A 16,935-nucleotide genomic window follows, 5' to 3' on the forward strand; every position below is an offset into this window, starting at 1 on the left:
GTTAGTGCTGATAACCACCCGCACCCTCTGGTCATCCACACCCCCGACATCCAGAGGACAACCACCCACGTGATCTTCTCTGGGTGCAGCTCTGGAAGCCTGCATGCCAGCCACTGCTGGCTGTAGCTCAGCTGAGCTCTACACAGCTTCTTTCATCTGACTTCAAAATTCAGTTCTCTGAACTCCCAATGAATTTGCAAAAACCTTCTGATGTGGGATGCCCAAAGTCAAGTCTGCAGTGTTGCATGGCATCCCAGCAGAGATATGCTAGCCTTTGCTGCCCGAGTGCCAAAAGCAGCCCTCTGGGAGCTCCACTCCAGTTCTACTGCCATGCTGCTTCACAAGCTCATACTGACTCCGTACCCAGCTGGCTCCTGGCATAATTGGGGTGGCTTTCTCTCTGGCACTGACAGTGAAGGCAGAAAGGGGGCCACAGCTGGGGACAGAGTGACCCAAGGCTCCCCAGCAGTGCAGGGAGGGGCATGCTGGCACACTGGGGCCGGGCCACCCAGCACAGGAGGGGAGGCTGATGGCCACAGAGACCACAGCTTGCTGATCCTACTGCCACTGAAGCCAGGCTGTGGCTTTTGTGTGGGAGAGGAGGTGGATTACAGGTCCTTGATCTCCCCCATGCATATCCCTCTGGGCTGGCATCAGCCGCAGGCACAGCCCAGATGTGCAACTGCAATCAGAGATTCACACCTACTGCCCAAGCACTGCTCTTGCCAGCACAGACAACAAAGGGGGAGACCAAGGGCTCCTCTTAACACGGCTTCTCCCAAGACTCACTGTCCTACACTTACTACACTGGCAACGAAATTTGGCTTTCCAAGAAAGGTCAGAATAGTCTGCCCAATTCTCAGCATGGGAGCTGGCACACCTCAATCCCCCCAGCCTGCCTAGACCTCATTCCTGGCTCCTGTGCATGACAGCATCCTCAGACTGCAGCGCTCAAAGCACAGCAAAGATGGTAGGGAGTGAAGCAAACTTCCCCATTGCAAATCTCTCTGGACATCAGCCTTGCAAGTCCCTCTTTCCCCTCCCTGATCTGTTCTTCCCCCATCCTGGTGCAGACGGCACTTTCAGCTCAGCAGGGCAGTGCTCAGCCCAGCCACTGGAGTTGTGCTACATTCACCGGAATGGCAAGGCAGCAATCTGCAGGAAATTAATGAGCTGCAAACAGCGCTGCGCAGCTGCCAGCCTGAAACAAGCCCGCTCTGCATGCTGCAGATACAATTGTTATATATGAACAAAAGGAGCTGGAGCCAGAGCTGGGGTCCTTTGGCTCCAGTCACAGGCTTCTTGTGACCAAGATAAGGGACAGCACGTGGAATTGCCACAGCAACGTCAAAGTTGTGTATCCAACCATTTACACAGAGCCATTGCATCTTTATCCAAGGTCCTGTACATTTGACCAGGCTCACCATTTTCTTCTCTTCTGTAGCACTGAAAATAGGGTAGAGGACACTCAGTTACACCATTTCATCTCACTCTTTGGGGCTTTTTAAATTATATTTCTTACCAAATAAAAACACACTGGAAAAAAAATCAAACAGGGCCATTCGCTAGCTTCCAGAAGTTAATGCCTTGGGAGGAGCTGCAGGTTCCCAGAAGGAAGCCAGCCCCTGCTGGGCTCGTACTTCCAGAATCCAGAGCTTTGGACGGTAAAAAGGCCACCTCCTTATTTATAAACTGAACAAAAGTCATGCCATCAGCCAGTTTTGCAGTGAAGAAGGGTGTTTCAGAGGGGTTAAATCTAGGAGCAGGGCAACCTTCAAGCCTCGCCGAATTCTGCCAGTGACCAGGCTTCAACTCCCAAGGAGCCGGGACTCCCAAAGAGCCGAGCTGCCAGACATCCCCCTGCCTTTCCACAGCCAGTCCCCTCACGGGACAGCCCAGCTCAGCCAGAAACAGGGACAAGTGCCACATGCTGGCATGACCCCATCAGACAGACCAAACACACCACAGTCTGCACAGCCCCCACCCACCCAGGCGGGTCCTCTACCATCTTACTGCTATAATTTCCAACACTTTGGCCTTCACACGTGGACCCCACTTTGTGGGAAGTGCTTTTAGCAAAGCTTGCTGACCGATCCACATCGGAGACAGCCTGAACTCCTCCTGGGGTCCCTGGCTGACAGACAGGAGTCTCCTCCTGCCCTCTCTACCTCATGGCAAAAATCAGCACCAAGCCTCTTCACCCATGCTAAAAGTTTGCCCTACCCTCATCCCAACATGTTCTTTGACTCTTGTTCCCCTTCTCGCTGTCTAAGCCGTCCTATTACAACTCCCTCAACACCTCAGACCTTAATAAATGATGCTGTCCTCTCCCAAGTTCTGATAGCACCACCAAACAATTGTTTGCCTTGACCTGTTCTGACAAAGCCCAGCCACACTCCTGATGCACTTTAACATATATCCTATCAAACTCCCACTGAATGTTGGGTTTGCAGGCTGGTCTCACACACTTCTCTCCATCTAGTTAGAACCATAACAAAAAATAACCATTCTTGCAGCCCTGGTCTTCCACCCAGCTTGGTGGTGGGTGCAGTACTCTTCAACCCAGCATCAGTAAATACATCTTTGGGAGTTCAGTAACATGACACAACTGCTCTGAAGGCTAAAACCTCATGCAAACCTCTAAAACAAATCTCTCATGGTTTCAGAGGAGGCACTGTGTTTAATTAGCTCACCCTTTACCCTCCTAGCCCTCTCACCTAAAAAAAAATATTAACTCCCTGACTCCATCAAGAGTCTTTCCCTTTATGGATCTGGGAGACTTTCTAGGACTTGAAACCCCAGATGAAGAGCTTCTGAAGAATAAGGAAAAGGTGCACTTGATTTTTTTCAAGCTGATTTTGACTTTTTCTGAAAGGAGGTCCCATCCCAGCTCTCTGCCCAGCTGGAATGTAATTGGGTGCAATGCATTGCTCCTCCCTGCTCCAGTCTCTGCTTCCTTCCAGCTCACTTCACATGTGCCCTGCAGTGAGTGTCAGCACTCTTACAAGGAAACTGCTATATGCTGGGAAGACTGTCAGGAGCGGGAGCCTTCTGCTCTGTCTGTCTGTTTACCACCATGTCTGTCTGTGTTTATCAGTGGCTCATTCTATTTTTCAGATGCTGTCCTTAGCTCTGCTCCCTGCCATCATACTCCCCACCCCCGGCTTCCTTAGCCACCTCAGAAAGGCACTGGAGTAAGATGTATGCTGAGAAACTTCTCAAAATGCTAAAAGCCCCCCAATCTGATGCTGAATACCCACAAACAGGATCTGAAAACATGCCTCGTTGGTCTAAGATTCTCCCTAGCTTCGTATCTGTGGGTAGGCTGCGCTTATCTCTGCTTTACAGAAGCTAAACTAAAGCAGAGCCGATATCAAAGACTTGCTTGACTTCACAAGCAGCAATCAGCTGGAGCAGCTGGGAATGAAACACACCAATGAGAGACACCCGCCCCGTGCTCCCCGGGCACCCACACAGCCTCCCTGCTGCCCGGGAGGCACCCCTCGCACTTGGGGCTGCTGCCGGAGCAGTGCGGTGCTGGCTCCACGCTGCAGCACAGCAGCCCATTTCTGTTGCGTGACCCATCTGCAGCAGCATGGCCGGTGCATAGAGGCTGCACCAGCACAAAAAGTGCCCTAGGCCTTCCAGGTCCCAACCCACATGCTCCCTCCTGGGTCGGCAGGTGCCACCAAGCAGGAGCTCACCAGCTTGTGTCTTTGATCCAGAGCCAGGACCTGAGCAGGAGTCAGAAGATGGCATTTAGGGCTTTCTGAAGTAGTCTGAAAAGCCCATCTTCCTTCCACTTAAGCCATGCAAGACTCATAATCGTGACACTGGATGAGGAGCAATGAGGCTGCCTGGGCAAAGCATCACTTGCCGTACTCTCATAGCAAGACTGAAGATGAGTTGCAGGTCCTACAGCTGTAGAGGAGAGCCCCTGCAAACCACAGGCATTGGTCCTCGTGTTGAGAAGGGTCTGCAGAGCCAGTCTTGAAGCTAGAAATAACCCATGGAGGACTTGGAGATGGTCTACAGCAGAGATAGCCTGCAGCTGCAAAAGTTGGCTCCGTCAGGCACACTCACCTACAGAGATCCAGGTCACATCCCACTTCCAGAAAATTAGACATAATCTTGGGTTGTTGGTTTTGTGTTTGTTTTGTTTTGTTTTGTTTTTTTTTAATGTTTATTTACCAGTTGGTGCCTCCTACAGAGACAGACATTTGGAGATCGGTGACTGTGGAAAAAGGAGAAAAAAAACCTGCTTCTAATGATATTGCCATCTCTTTAAAAAGCCATGATAGTAACAGTCCTTACTAGCCCTTGGAGCTTCACATAGGACTCCGCTTTGACGGAGGGTGACTGTACAGGATGGCAGCATTGGGCTCTATTTAATTTTAGCCCAACTGCTCCACATCAAATTTTCACAGCCTCCAAAGAAAGAGATGACTTTTATTAAAGACAAGAATCATTAGTTTACAGTCAACCTGGACTCTTTCCTCCTCATGCCTCAGCACAAATAATAACAGTTTTGCAGGCTAGACGAGGCTTTCCTGGCCATCTGTGAGACCCACTGAAGACTGAAAGACTGCCCAGGTGTAATTCAGGATAAAAATCTGGGTTTTGGAGCATTTAGCACTGCTGGGATTCAGTGCTGAGAGAGAAGAGGGCCCAGCGCCATATTTTAAGCCAAGAAATCCTGACAGTGCTGAGACACACTAAAACCTCCTCTTTTTTCATCTTCCACCGCCAGCAAATCTGATTTGAAATGACCAAGAGCGAACATGTGTGGTGTTTTTTAGGTTGGTTGTTTTGTTTTTGTTTTTTTTTTATAGTAAGTGCAGACTTCAGATTCTTCAGTGCCTTGTGTTCCTCAAACAGGGAGATAGGCTCAAATCCAGTCCTTCCAAAAATTAATTTAGGCAAGACTGCACCCAAGACTGGATTCACCCTGAGCATCTATAACACCATCTAGCTCCATTTCCTTCTTTTGGGGGCTATGTGCTTATATGTGGCATCACTTCCCCAAAAATATTCATGGCTCAGAGCACAGCAATGTTCTTCAGCTGTGCTCAGATAAGCTTCTTCCTACCCCTCCAGGTGTTAAGATCTTGCTCAAGTCAAGAGAGATTTGTTATGTTCAGTCTAACCTAAAGAGACCCCAGTTCTTTGGACCCCCTGGCACTGGACAGAACTATGCCACCACCCAAAAGCTTGCTTGGCCATTAAGACCTGCTTTGCATCTTGCATCTTCCCCCCTGCTCTGCTCTAGCAGCACCAGGGGCTGCCAAGGGCTGCCTGGCCCACGAGAGCTTTCCTGAGCAGGACATGTCTTTTGGCCAGTGGTAGTTCCTGGCTGGCCTCCATCAAGGCGAGATGTAAGGCACATCCCAGTCCCATTCCCACCCCGCCTTTACGCAACCACTGCCGGCTAAAAATACAGCCGCAGCCCCAGCCAGGCGAGATGCAGATTTAATGAGGCTTCCATGGCAACGGGCTTCACTTCGGCAGGGACCCGGGATGCAGGGGACAGGGATGCTTGGGGGGAGAGGTGCTCCTCAGGCAGGGGAGAGCTGCATGGTTAAAAGCTTGCGGCAATCGGGTTTGAGGTTGTTTTCCTCACTGGTATTAATAAAATTGCCAAGCATTTGGTTCAGTTAGCTGAAGCCAAAGAGGCAAGCTGTGTAGCATTTTTAACAGACAAACCTGGACCTATTTCTGTCATGAGAATAAATATTTACTAGTCAGCCTTAATTAAACTCAATCACCCACAGGAAGAAATGTTAAAATAGGGATAAATCAAGGAGCCTGTTTCAGTCTACCAATACTATAAACAACCTTTTTCAGTAAAAACAGGCTTCTGCCAGAGTTTACAAAATACAGTGGTAGAACTGGCAGATACAGAGCCAGGAGACCTGAGGACAGCTAAGGTCATGGAGGAAGTGGCATTGGTTTATGTTTCATGGATAACGTCCTCTGTGCCAGTGCAGGGGGTTGGTGGAAACACACAGAAAAAACCCACTGTTGATGAAAAATCTGGGATAAAAAAAATATTGTAAGCCTGAGTCTCAAAGAATAAAAACCCAAAGACTATTGCCTCCTATCCTCCATACTGATCCTGCACTGTGTGGAAGAGTAAGGATACATGCAGGCCAAAATCCTACTTTGGTGTACATAGCTCTAGGTATTAGATCAGCAGGGGCTGTCCTGTGGCTTGTGGCTTTTTAGGGATTCATGGATTATTTCTGTGAAATGCGGAAAGTATCTTGGAAAAGCTAGCCTATTGCTAGTCAGTTAAATTTGCTATTCAGAGGGTGGTACCTGTGCTGGAAAATGCTTATGGGCTCACAGATCAAATCTCTGTTTCCATTATAAATGTACAGTATTTTTCCAGAATGCAGACTTTTTCAGGAATTTCTTCTTATTTCCTTCACAGAGTAATACACCACCTTGTACCGGGACATACTTCCTATCAAAGGACCCAAAATAATAAAAGTAACTCAAAAAATAAAGCTCACTATTAACATTTTCATTTCAGTCATGAGAAACTGAGGCATGGAAATATATCACAGGGTAAGGGAATGCCCAGCATCCACCCAAATCTACATATTTGGTACTGGGAACATATAAATCAAGGCCCTCTGAAATGCAGCTTGTTATTGAAAATTCTGGCAAAAATCTGGTGCCTCTGAAATAAAGCACCCCAGCCAGGTGCCCAAACCTGATCAAACCCCATGTATTTGAATGTTAAAACAAATAAATCACTGTTTTCTGTTTCTTTTGGTTCAGGTCTTTGTATTCAGGTGTCCTTCTACCCACAGCAATCTGCCCAGTACCCTTCTCTCCAGAACGAGCCATTCCCGTTGATCTGAAGAGTCATCACTTGGAGGCACTGAACCCTTACATAAGCTGATTTTGTACACATTACCTCCCATCAGCTACATCTCTCCTGCTAAACCAGGTTCATGTCCTGTTACAAGCCTACTGAAACACAACACGAAGCATTTCACGAACTATAATAGCAGATCATCTCCCCACCCCGCAGTATAGTCCTGCTGCTAGGATGAAGTGTCACAAGTGTTAAAACTATACACAGCACCAAAGCTGGTACCACAAATTAAGATACCAAAGCAACCAGGGAAGTTTAAGGATCTGTGCAGAAAACTGGCCACTGCCACCTCGCTAATGCAGTGATGTCTCCAGCATTGCAGTAGCCCTGGTCCTGACCATCTGTGGTCATCAAGCTGGGAAGAAAATGCTGCCTGTTTGTGTATCCCACTTCCTTTCTTCCCGCTTCTCGTGTCACAAGGCTGCTTGGCTATAGCCTCCCCATCAGTCTCCCCCAGGCTGCACACAGAGGGGTCAATGGCAACTCCCTGCCTCTACGGCACTGGGGCTCATACTGATGCACTAAAGCCAGTCTCTGGAGCTCGCTCTGGTCTGTGTGCCGTCTCCTCTTTGGAAGGGTGATGGATGTACAGCTTATCCCATACAGACCTGCTTTCTCAGAAAACTGCAGTCTCAACCACAGTGGTCACATGTCCTCCAGATTTTTCTCCTTTTCCCCTCAAGAGCTCTATTAAAAATAACTTTTGACATGAAATAGGCCTGGGCGGTCATTTTGCATTGTACAGTGATGCAATTCAAAACTCAAATCGTTACCCCACTGAGTTCTGAAATAAGTGAGCAGACATCAAAGTTTTGTATGCACTCCTCCGGGATAATGGATGACAGTGCAAGGGAAGAGCTAGTGCAGCACATCCTCGATCAAAGGAGGCGCCTGGACTGTGGTAGCTCAGCACTGGTGGGGAACGGAGCAGTTGGCCACGTCCACACCTTCACTTAGATGAAGGCCAAATTCGGTTTAAAATTACAGCACAACTCAATACCATTCCCCATAACATGGAGTTAAATTATGAATGTCACATAGTGACAGCACAGGCCTCTTCCATTTCAAGCTCCTTAGGTTAACGTACATTTCCTAATCAGAGGAACTGCCGTAACAGAGATGTCATCACATGGGCCTTGCTCTGCCAGCGTCCTCCTTTGCAGCTCCAAGAAAGTCACTTCTGTCCCTGCTTGTAAAAGGGGAACAAGTGCTCCTTTGCCTCTGAAGCACAGCGTAAGCATGAATGCGTTAATATTTCATGACACTTTGAAATTATGGGGGAGAGAACGCTTGAAATGCATAAATAAATAGAAGCAAGGTTTTTAAGGAGAAGTAATATGCTTTACTACCTCAACTAGTATTGCTGTATGAGCTTCTGAGAATAAGGGATTTGTGCCCAAAACTTACTCAGTTTCAAACTTGGGATTTCTGTTTAAGTCTGTAAAAAGGTTTGCATTGCCTCAAATTGCCTTTTCCTGGGAACTCATACAAATCAGCTAGGCTCATACTTCCTCTCCCTAGAGACTCTGCTGCTCTCGTACCCTTAGGCCATCATAGTTTACAACAATATAAATAGCTAACTAACTTTTCATTTAAAAGAAACCAACCCAGCCAGCATCCTCATCAGCTTCTGGAAACACTTCAGCTCTCCACCACAGCTCTGCCTTCAGATAGCCTAAGATGCAACCTAAAATATTTGCTGCAACAATATATTCCACCATAATTGTAGCTCTAGTCATAGGGAAGGCAGTAGAGAGATAATTTGTCCTATAATCACCTGCCTTGCTACAGAAGGTCATACAACCTGGTGAAACAAACACTAACTTATAGGAAATGGCAAGATGTAGAACTTAATATTAATAGGCCAAACCCTTAAGACTGTTCTTGAACATCTGTTCAGTCCTCGCCAGGACCAAGGAGAGCCTGCCTGAGAAAAGCTCCTGTAAAAACTGACCTCAGTTTCACAGCGAAGGGTAGGTGATAGCTTCTAAGAAACATGAAGGTGCTCCTGGTCTTTTTAAAAGAGCAAGAGCCCAGGCAAGCCAACCAGGAACATCAGAAAAGCACAGTATGTTTGGAGACAAGCAGTCACGCTGCAGGAACTGGGACCATGTAAGCCATCAGACTCACCTGCAGAACCCAGGGCCCTGCCCTGGAGAATGGGAGCAGAGAAGATGCCATCAGAGGGGGCATCCCAAAGCACCACACCTCTCCTGCCTGCCCCGCTCCAGCCAGGCTGCTGAGCGCTGTCATTCCCAAACTCAAAATCTCGCTTTACTATATATACAAAATAAGGCAATGGCTTTTTGGCCCCAAAGCAACTCTGACAGGCCCTGCACAGGGGTTGTTTTCACGCCTCACAGTGAGGTGGAGAACTCTGGCACGTTTCTGCCTCAGGCAGCTCAGCCACCTGGCCTCAGACATCCTCCATGTTTTTTTGTGTTCTGTCCCTTTTCAGGATTTCTCCTTAAGGATGTTTAGCAGGGCATTCTTCCAGGACGTTGGTCCCATCTTCCTCCTCTTCCCACCTTTCCTGGCTCCACTCCCAGCAGCTCCTGTGTGAGATTCTGGATCCCCAGGAGGACAAATGTGGGACCAGCCAACAGTGCAGAGGCAGGCAGAGCTGCCTGTAAGGGGGATGAAGCTGTCAAGAGGGGACAAGCTTAGCTTCCACGGACCTTCTCTGTCTGCTGGCAGGAGGGTGTCCAGCAGCATGACACCAAGGCAGGGACATGTGGCACGTAACCCAAATGAAGACTGGGGTCAGCTCAGCTCCTTACTCCATTCAGGAGCCCTGCTGTGTCCCCAGCTCTCACAAACCAAAAAGTCAGCAGATCTGTCAAGAATGATAAAACCTAGCCATGGGCCCTTAGACCTCTACTTGTTATCAGTTATGAGGCTTGCTGGCAGAGCTTACAGGCTTGCTGTGAACAGGAAGGCCACAGCCATTTCTAGCAATCTGGCCTCTTACAGGACCCTTAACGTCCTAATGTCTCAGACACTTCCACGTGTTTACCCTTGCAGCTTGCCAATGAGAGGGGAACCAAAGGAAGAACAAAGGCAGGAGCTGTGGCTTTCATCCGCAGTGCCCAGCGGGCACCAAAGAGCTCCTTGCCACCAGCTCCTATGCAGGGAGAAGACCCTCCCTTAGACAAGGGTTGCTGTAGATGGCAGCTAGGGATAGAAAAGGATGCCTGAACACTGCCAGGATCCGATGCCTTCAACTAGAGTGTCCAGAGAAACATAAGCGGCTGAAGCTCCAGCCACATAAAGCAGAAGTGTGCATAGCTCCCCATGGCTGCACCAGGCCAGCTGGAATGAAACCCTCTGAGGGGGGGCCACATCGGCTCCTGGACAGAAACCCAGCGTAGCCAGGACTACCACAGCTGGAGCTGTACTTATTGCACGGGCATGTCTTTAAACGTACCAGCTAAGAACTAGGCAGCTTGCTTCTTGTCCGGAGCACTTAAAGCTGGGCCCAAGGCTTGGATAACGTATTATGATTTCAAACCACTTGCAAATGTATCTCTACTACTTTACTGCTCTTCAAACACTAATAACACATGGAAAAGGAGGAGTCAAGCTTTGCCTTGTATTTGGCTTGATTTTTGAGAGCCAAGATTTTGAAGACAAGAGTACACCCAAAGAAGTCTTTTGTTTGTTATTTTTTCTTATGAATAGGCAGACAATCTGGTGTGCTGGCTGCAAAGTGAAGTCTGTAGTAGATTACACCCTCCTTGCAGGCTGCTGTTGCATTTAAATCAGACAACAGGAGAGGAAAGAGCGATAATAAGATCGCTGCTCCATTATTTTTTTTTTTTGCCCCCTCCCCATACCCTGGATTTTAGAGAACAAGCTAGAGATGAAGGCTGTGTTAAAGCACACATAACAAGCAACTCTGGTCTGCACCTCATGTGTAAGTGATTCTCTCATCTGAGTCCTGACCATCTCTGGAGAACAACCTGCCAGATGTACCAAAGGTGACAGATTTGTAGTGCATGTCTTGGATAAAACCCCATCTTCTGCATAAGGTAGCTAAGAGATGATGCCTAGGCTGAGCCTTAGTACCCTACATGAAGACATTTATAGGCAGAAGAGCCCTGTTACCTATTGTTTTGTGAAAGGGAAAGAAAAATAACCTCTGTGGTGGAAGAGGAGGAAGTATCAGACAAAGACTAAAGCAGCAACAGCAGAAAACCTACAGGCTGGGTGAGAAACAGGATTTGGTCTGTGCAAGTATCTGGCTCTCACCATGTTCTCTTACCTCAGCCAGGCCAATCCTGGGGCTAGGGACTGAGGAGGGGAAGGTGTGCTTTTGTCCTTTCGGGTTTTGTTTTTCAACCTAACTGCTCAGGTTAAAAAGGGCCCCATACATCTAAATTGTTAAAAGGAAAATTATTGAAGCCCTAAAGACGACACTCCCAAGTACTCACACCAGATCCCACATTACTGCTAGTATGCCATGCTCACTTCCCCCCCCCGCCCCCACATTAGAAACGTAGCCCCATTTTCTGAAGAAGCTGAGCACAAAATCATCAAAGAGACCCTGTCTGTTAAGCTCAATGGGAATAAAAAAAAACCCTTACATAAATGCAGTGAAGTTGTGTCCACTCCTACATACACCCAAGGAGCCTGCCATGCTCCCTAAGAATAACTTCTGTTTGTCGCAAGGTGGATCTGCAGTCTCTTTTCTCCCAGGCCCCGACAAGACAGGCTGCAAGGCTGAGTTTATTGCTCTGTCTGGTATCTTCTCATTTGGCTCTAATCCCCTCCAATATATATGCAATATTTCAAATGCTCTTGCAGAGATGGGGCTCTTGTGAAGACCTGACATTTTTATAGCCCTGGCAAGCCATCCATTTCTATTTAATTTAGTTCTTGACACAAATAAATATATGCACCAAGATTTACATATGGGTAGACTGGCCAATATTTTCAGACTTGCATGCTGAGGGCTGCATCTGTACTGCAATCACTGCCATAACTATAGGTGGTGTCAGGCTACTCATGTTTGCTATCACCAGCTAAATTGGAGGCTGCTAAGCAACATAGCCACAGCAGTGAGGAACTCCTCACAAGCTAAAAGCTACCTACAAATCTGAGGAAAAATGAATTGACTGCATTGCTCTCCAAGCTACCACAACTGTTTTAAAACTCTTGGGTCTCCTTCTACAAGCTGCACTCACAGCACAGACATATCCAGAATTAGAAGCCTAAAACACAGGCTTCATCCTCTTCCGCACCCCAACCACACCCCAAGACACTGCAGAGACACACAGCTCCTGCTTCCTCTTCACATTTACAGTCTTCTTACCTCTGACAGTTTTGGCTGTAGCTCCTCCAGACTGCTTGCTAGAGTACACAGAATCTCTACCAGCCCTGGATGGAGGATCTCCTTAATGTCAGGAGATAGCTGGTGCCTATGCTATCACAGCTGCCTCTGTTATCACTGCAGCAGGGGAAGGGAGGGCTGGTGCAGGCAGCACTTGATCTCTCCCCAGCTGGTACCAATTAGGGCAGCCCCCACCTGGGCTATCAGGTGAAAATCAGCCTTCAGAGAAGTGGTAGGAGTGTTTATGCAACCTATCCTCACCCCAAAGAGCTGTGCTTGAACTCTTAGTGGGTGCTCTGTGGGTTGGTATTTTCATTTCCTATCTAGATATAAGATTGTTTCTTCACAGAGCTGTGTTGTGGTCCCAACTGCAGAGCTCCAGGGCTACAGGCTGGAGTTGACTTCCCTTGTTAGCAGCACTGAAACGGAAAGGGACAAAAGCAAAAAGAGAGAGCAGGTTCAGGAGGCTCATAGCTACAGGGAAGATGGGTACCTAAGTGGTTTCCGAGGAAAAGCACCATACCGGCTTTGAGAAAACCAAGGAAATAGAGCTCAAAGCTGTGAAAGCAGAAGTTTGATCAACACACTGCCTCCTTCACCTGCCCTGTGCCCCCATCTGCTAAGCCTAGGACTCTGGATGTAATTCCAAAGCCATGCCAGCGTGATTCAGAGCCGCCCTCCTCCCACAGCTCCTGGGCAGCAGCCTTGCCTGGGATGCTGGGCACTGGCATGCCTGACTATTAGCAACTGTTTCTTTGCTTTGTGACCTTTACTGAGCACAACAGTGTGGTGGAGGGTGGCCACCTGACAGATACTTATTTGTTACAGAATGTTTTTACCCTGGCGTAGATGAATGTAGTGAATGAGACTGAAACTGTACCTGGGAAGGAACAACCGCAGGCACCAGTACATGCTGGGGGCTGCCTGGCTGGAAAGCAGCTTGCCAGAAGGAGACCTGGTGGTCCTGGTGGTCCCAAAGTTGACCACAACCCAGCAATGTGCCCTTGTGGCAAAAAAGGCCAACGGTATCCTGGACTGTATTAGGAGGCATATTGCCAGCAGGTCAGAGGAGGTGATCCTTCCCTTCTCCTCAGCACTGCTGAGGCCACACCTAGAGTACTGCATCCAGTTCTGGGCTCCCCAGCACAAGAAAGATACAGACGTAGAATCATAGAATATCTCAAGTTGGAAGGGACTCATAAGGATCATCAAGTACAACTCCCTGCTCCTTGCAGGACATACTGGAAAGAATCCAACAAAGGGCCACAAGGATGATTATGGGACTGAAACATCAATCCTATGTGGAAAGGTTGAGAGAGCTGAGACTGTTCAGCCTGGAGAAGAGAAGATGCAGGGAGATCAATGTATATAAATACCTGAAGGGAGGGTGCAAAGAGGACAGAGCCAAGCTCTTTTCAGTGATGCCCAGTGACAGCAGCAGAGGGAATGGGCACACACTGAAACACAGGAGGTTCCCTCTGAACATCAGGAAACAATTTTTTACTATGAGGGTGACCAAGCACTGGCAAGGTTGCCTGGAGAGGTTGTAGAACCTCCATCCTTGGAGACAGTTAAAAGCCATCTGGACAACTGTCTGGGTAACTGGCTCTAGATGGCCTTACTTGAGCAGGGGGCTTGGACCAAATGACCTCCAGAGGTCCCTTCCAGCCTCAGCCACTCTGTGATTCTGTGATTCCATGAATAAGCAGGATGCTAAAATGTTAAATGTTCTAGTAATAAGCAGTGTGAGACTCCTCCCTCCAATGGAATAACCATTCCCCAAAGAGCACAACAAACCAGAAATGACCCAGCAATGGTAGCATATGCTGGGAATACCGTGAGAAAACTATTACAAGCAGAGTACGTGCAAGCTGATGCTGTGTCTGGAACTCATGCAATGGCCTGTAAGACTCAAGCTGATGAAAGCAGTAACGTCTCTGGGCTGTGAGCTTGGTTGCACTGGCCCGCATGTGTTTGTTTAATCAACACATTAGTACCTATCTCCTTCAGTCCTAAAAATGCCTGCTATCCTACTGGATAAACACAGGGAATGGCCTCCCTCCTGCTCACTTGATTCAATGACGTGTCCACAGGGGAAAAAGGATTGGTGACCCCTGTTCTGAGACCGATTAAACCACTGGCTAGAATTCCATGAGCAGGTTAAAGGAAATTACAGCCTATCCCTCTCTTCTGAAAGGAAAAAATACACCCTGCTTGTTATGAAGGCTGAAAATTGTTCGAGAGAAAAGTCAAACCTTGCACTCCTGGGACCTTGAACTAGAACGACCAATGCAGAGTGGTAAAAGGATGCTAAATATTTCAGTGACTGAAAGAACACGAAGGCCAAGTTATTAAAAATCCATATGGCAGACAGTGGCTCTTAGACCACAGTCTGTGGGGCACTGGTGGCCTGCAGAGCATCCCTACGTGGTTGCCAGACTGGCTGCTGTCACAATGGCAAAGCATCTGTCACTTTTTAAACAGTGACCTGTCCTGCTCTTTCTACTCCTGTCTAAGATTCACAGAGTTTCCCAAGACTATTTTTGACCAGCTGGGCTAAAAGAGAGCCTGAGCCTGCCTGTCTGCACCAGGCTCTCCTGCGGCTCCTTTTGATGGCTGATTTGAAATGTGGAAAGGGAGCAACAAAAAATGCCAGGCAGAGGACTACAGAACATACAAGGAGCACTGCAACTCATCTGTCAAATGGTCTGTAAAGAACGTGAGCCAGCAGTATAAGCGTCGTGTTGGGCAGGGTGCTCTAACCAGGCAGCTGTGCCCACTGTTCAGAGAAGATTTTCACCTCATACTCTTCCTATGACGTTTGCTAGTATTTCCTTCCTGGATAATTAGCCCTGGCATTGTATTTACCTCAGGGAAAGAACAGGGTCAAGAACTGAGAGACTGGAAGAGGAAAGGAAGATGATGGGGAAGCTAAAAATGTCAAGAACATCAGCTCAAGGAAATCCCCAGTTGCCATCTTGGTGGATGATTTTCAAAAGCAAAAGAGGAATTCCCCAACCCCCTTCATTTTCAGCTCACTTTGAAGAGCTCCCTTACACAGTTATCTTGAATAGATGCATCTCCGATAGAAAAACCTGACCTGAAATCTTGTAAGAACAAGGTCTCTTATGTTTCTTTAACTTCAGGGCCAGAAAATCCACATGAGCAGCCTTCATCTATTCAGGGCCTGCGAGTGCCTTCTAGCCCTTCATTAAGCAACGTGACTAACGCTTGCCACGTGTGCTCTGTTATCACTCCCGTCCTCCCTCTGGGCTCTGGATGCAGCACAGAGTTTTGTCTTGGTAGGGTTCAGTGGTTTTCTTTTTCCAAGGCGCTTGCTGCTGTGTGGTCCTGTCAGCCGCAGCAAGCCGCAGGAAGGCACCCTGCACTTAGAGAGGAAGGGGGCCGTGTCCGGGGAGGTCCCCTGCTCCAGGGTGAAGTCACTCCACCGCCTGGCACAGGCTGCGCCTGGAAGAGCTGATGTCACAGCACCCTGGCATTTACAGCTCAAGCCTGGGGAGAAATAACTGCAAGCACCGTAACATGTTATTGATCCCGAGCATGGGATTAGTGGGATGTGCCTCTTGCTGGAAGAGAGGACACCTATGCCTGACAAACCAGATGATGTTCCAGGACACTGTGCCAAACGCCCCATGTGCCCAAGCACAACCGGCAATGGGTTAATCTCACCTGGCACATCGGAACAGTCCAGCTTAAAGCTAATTAATTCTTGAATCTCCTTTCTGATGCATGTAGTTTTAAATCAGGCACCTAAATGAAGTCAGGGCTGTTAAGAAGGGGATCTATCTGCAGGTAGCATGTAAAGGGGTTTGTTTCTTTCTTCTCCGCATGGGCAAACAACATTATGAAAACCCCAGCTACTCTGATTCGGTGACCGGAGGCACTAGGTGACCTTATCTCTCAACCAATCTTTGCAGTGGCTCTGTCTCCCTCCCACTCTGTGCTAGGGATGGCAGAGCAGTGCCGCTGGCACGCACAGTGAGTCAGCAGACCCGCAACTCCCCTATCGTGGAAATGCTCCTGCTCCCATGGCCTCACTGCTTACAGTTTTGCAACTAAGATGGGGCACCCCAGATTTGACAAAAAAATTGCCTCACAAGGAGGCAGGTCCTCTAATGCAGCCAACATGCCAGTCGAATCTGCACTGGCTGGGCCAGGGTGTGCGTAGAGAGCTGGTCCCGACTGCAGGCAGCCTGCGGGAGCATCACTGCGGGCGCCCCTCTGCAGCCTCCAGAGAGATGAAGGTGGGATGGTCACGCAGCATTTCTGGGAAGCTGAAATTGGTCAGTGAATGAATGGTGGCTTTTGCGTTTCTCAGCCCGTGCTCCTGGGAGTAAAATGTTATTATAGCAAGGAAAAAAAATGCCACTCTCTGAACTTCTGTTGCTAGCATCTGAACTGAACCCTACTCCTGAGATTTCAAAGGAGCTTCTTGAGCTTTTTAACTTTTCACTGCTCTTTGCATTTCCACGCCTGGACAGTGAAAAGGCTAAGCAGACTAACACTGTTTTCACAGTGTGCAGATTGTGATCGGCATCATCCCAGCAATGCCAGGCCTCTTGAACTTCCAGCCTCAGCCTCTCTGAAGAGGCCTGAACTCGTTTAAACACTCCAATTCTGGCTACTTTTAATCAAAACCTTTGAGATCACCTTTAAGGCTCGCTGCCTTTGTTCCACAGCCAGGAGCAGGTCCCAC

General features: G+C 48.3%; 1 protein-coding gene across 5 annotated transcripts in view; it reads right to left on the reverse strand.

Moving 5' to 3' along the window:
* SLC8A3 (solute carrier family 8 member A3) overlaps positions 1–16,935 on the reverse strand; it is a 114,573-nt gene that overhangs the window by 33,540 nt on the left and 64,098 nt on the right. Inside the window, exon 1 of one of the 5 annotated variants that reach the window (XM_055791558.1) lies at positions 12,201–12,446. The exons of the other annotated variants lie outside the window; for them this stretch is intronic. The gene's annotated coding sequence lies outside the window, so the exon portion shown is untranslated. Of the gene's footprint in view, positions 1–12,200; positions 12,447–16,935 lie in introns of those variants that run through there. 5 annotated transcript variants of the gene reach the window in all.

The sequence above is a fragment of the Falco peregrinus genome, chromosome 1 (assembly GCF_023634155.1).
Source record: "Falco peregrinus isolate bFalPer1 chromosome 1, bFalPer1.pri, whole genome shotgun sequence".
NCBI classification, from domain to species: domain Eukaryota; kingdom Metazoa; phylum Chordata; class Aves; order Falconiformes; family Falconidae; genus Falco; species Falco peregrinus.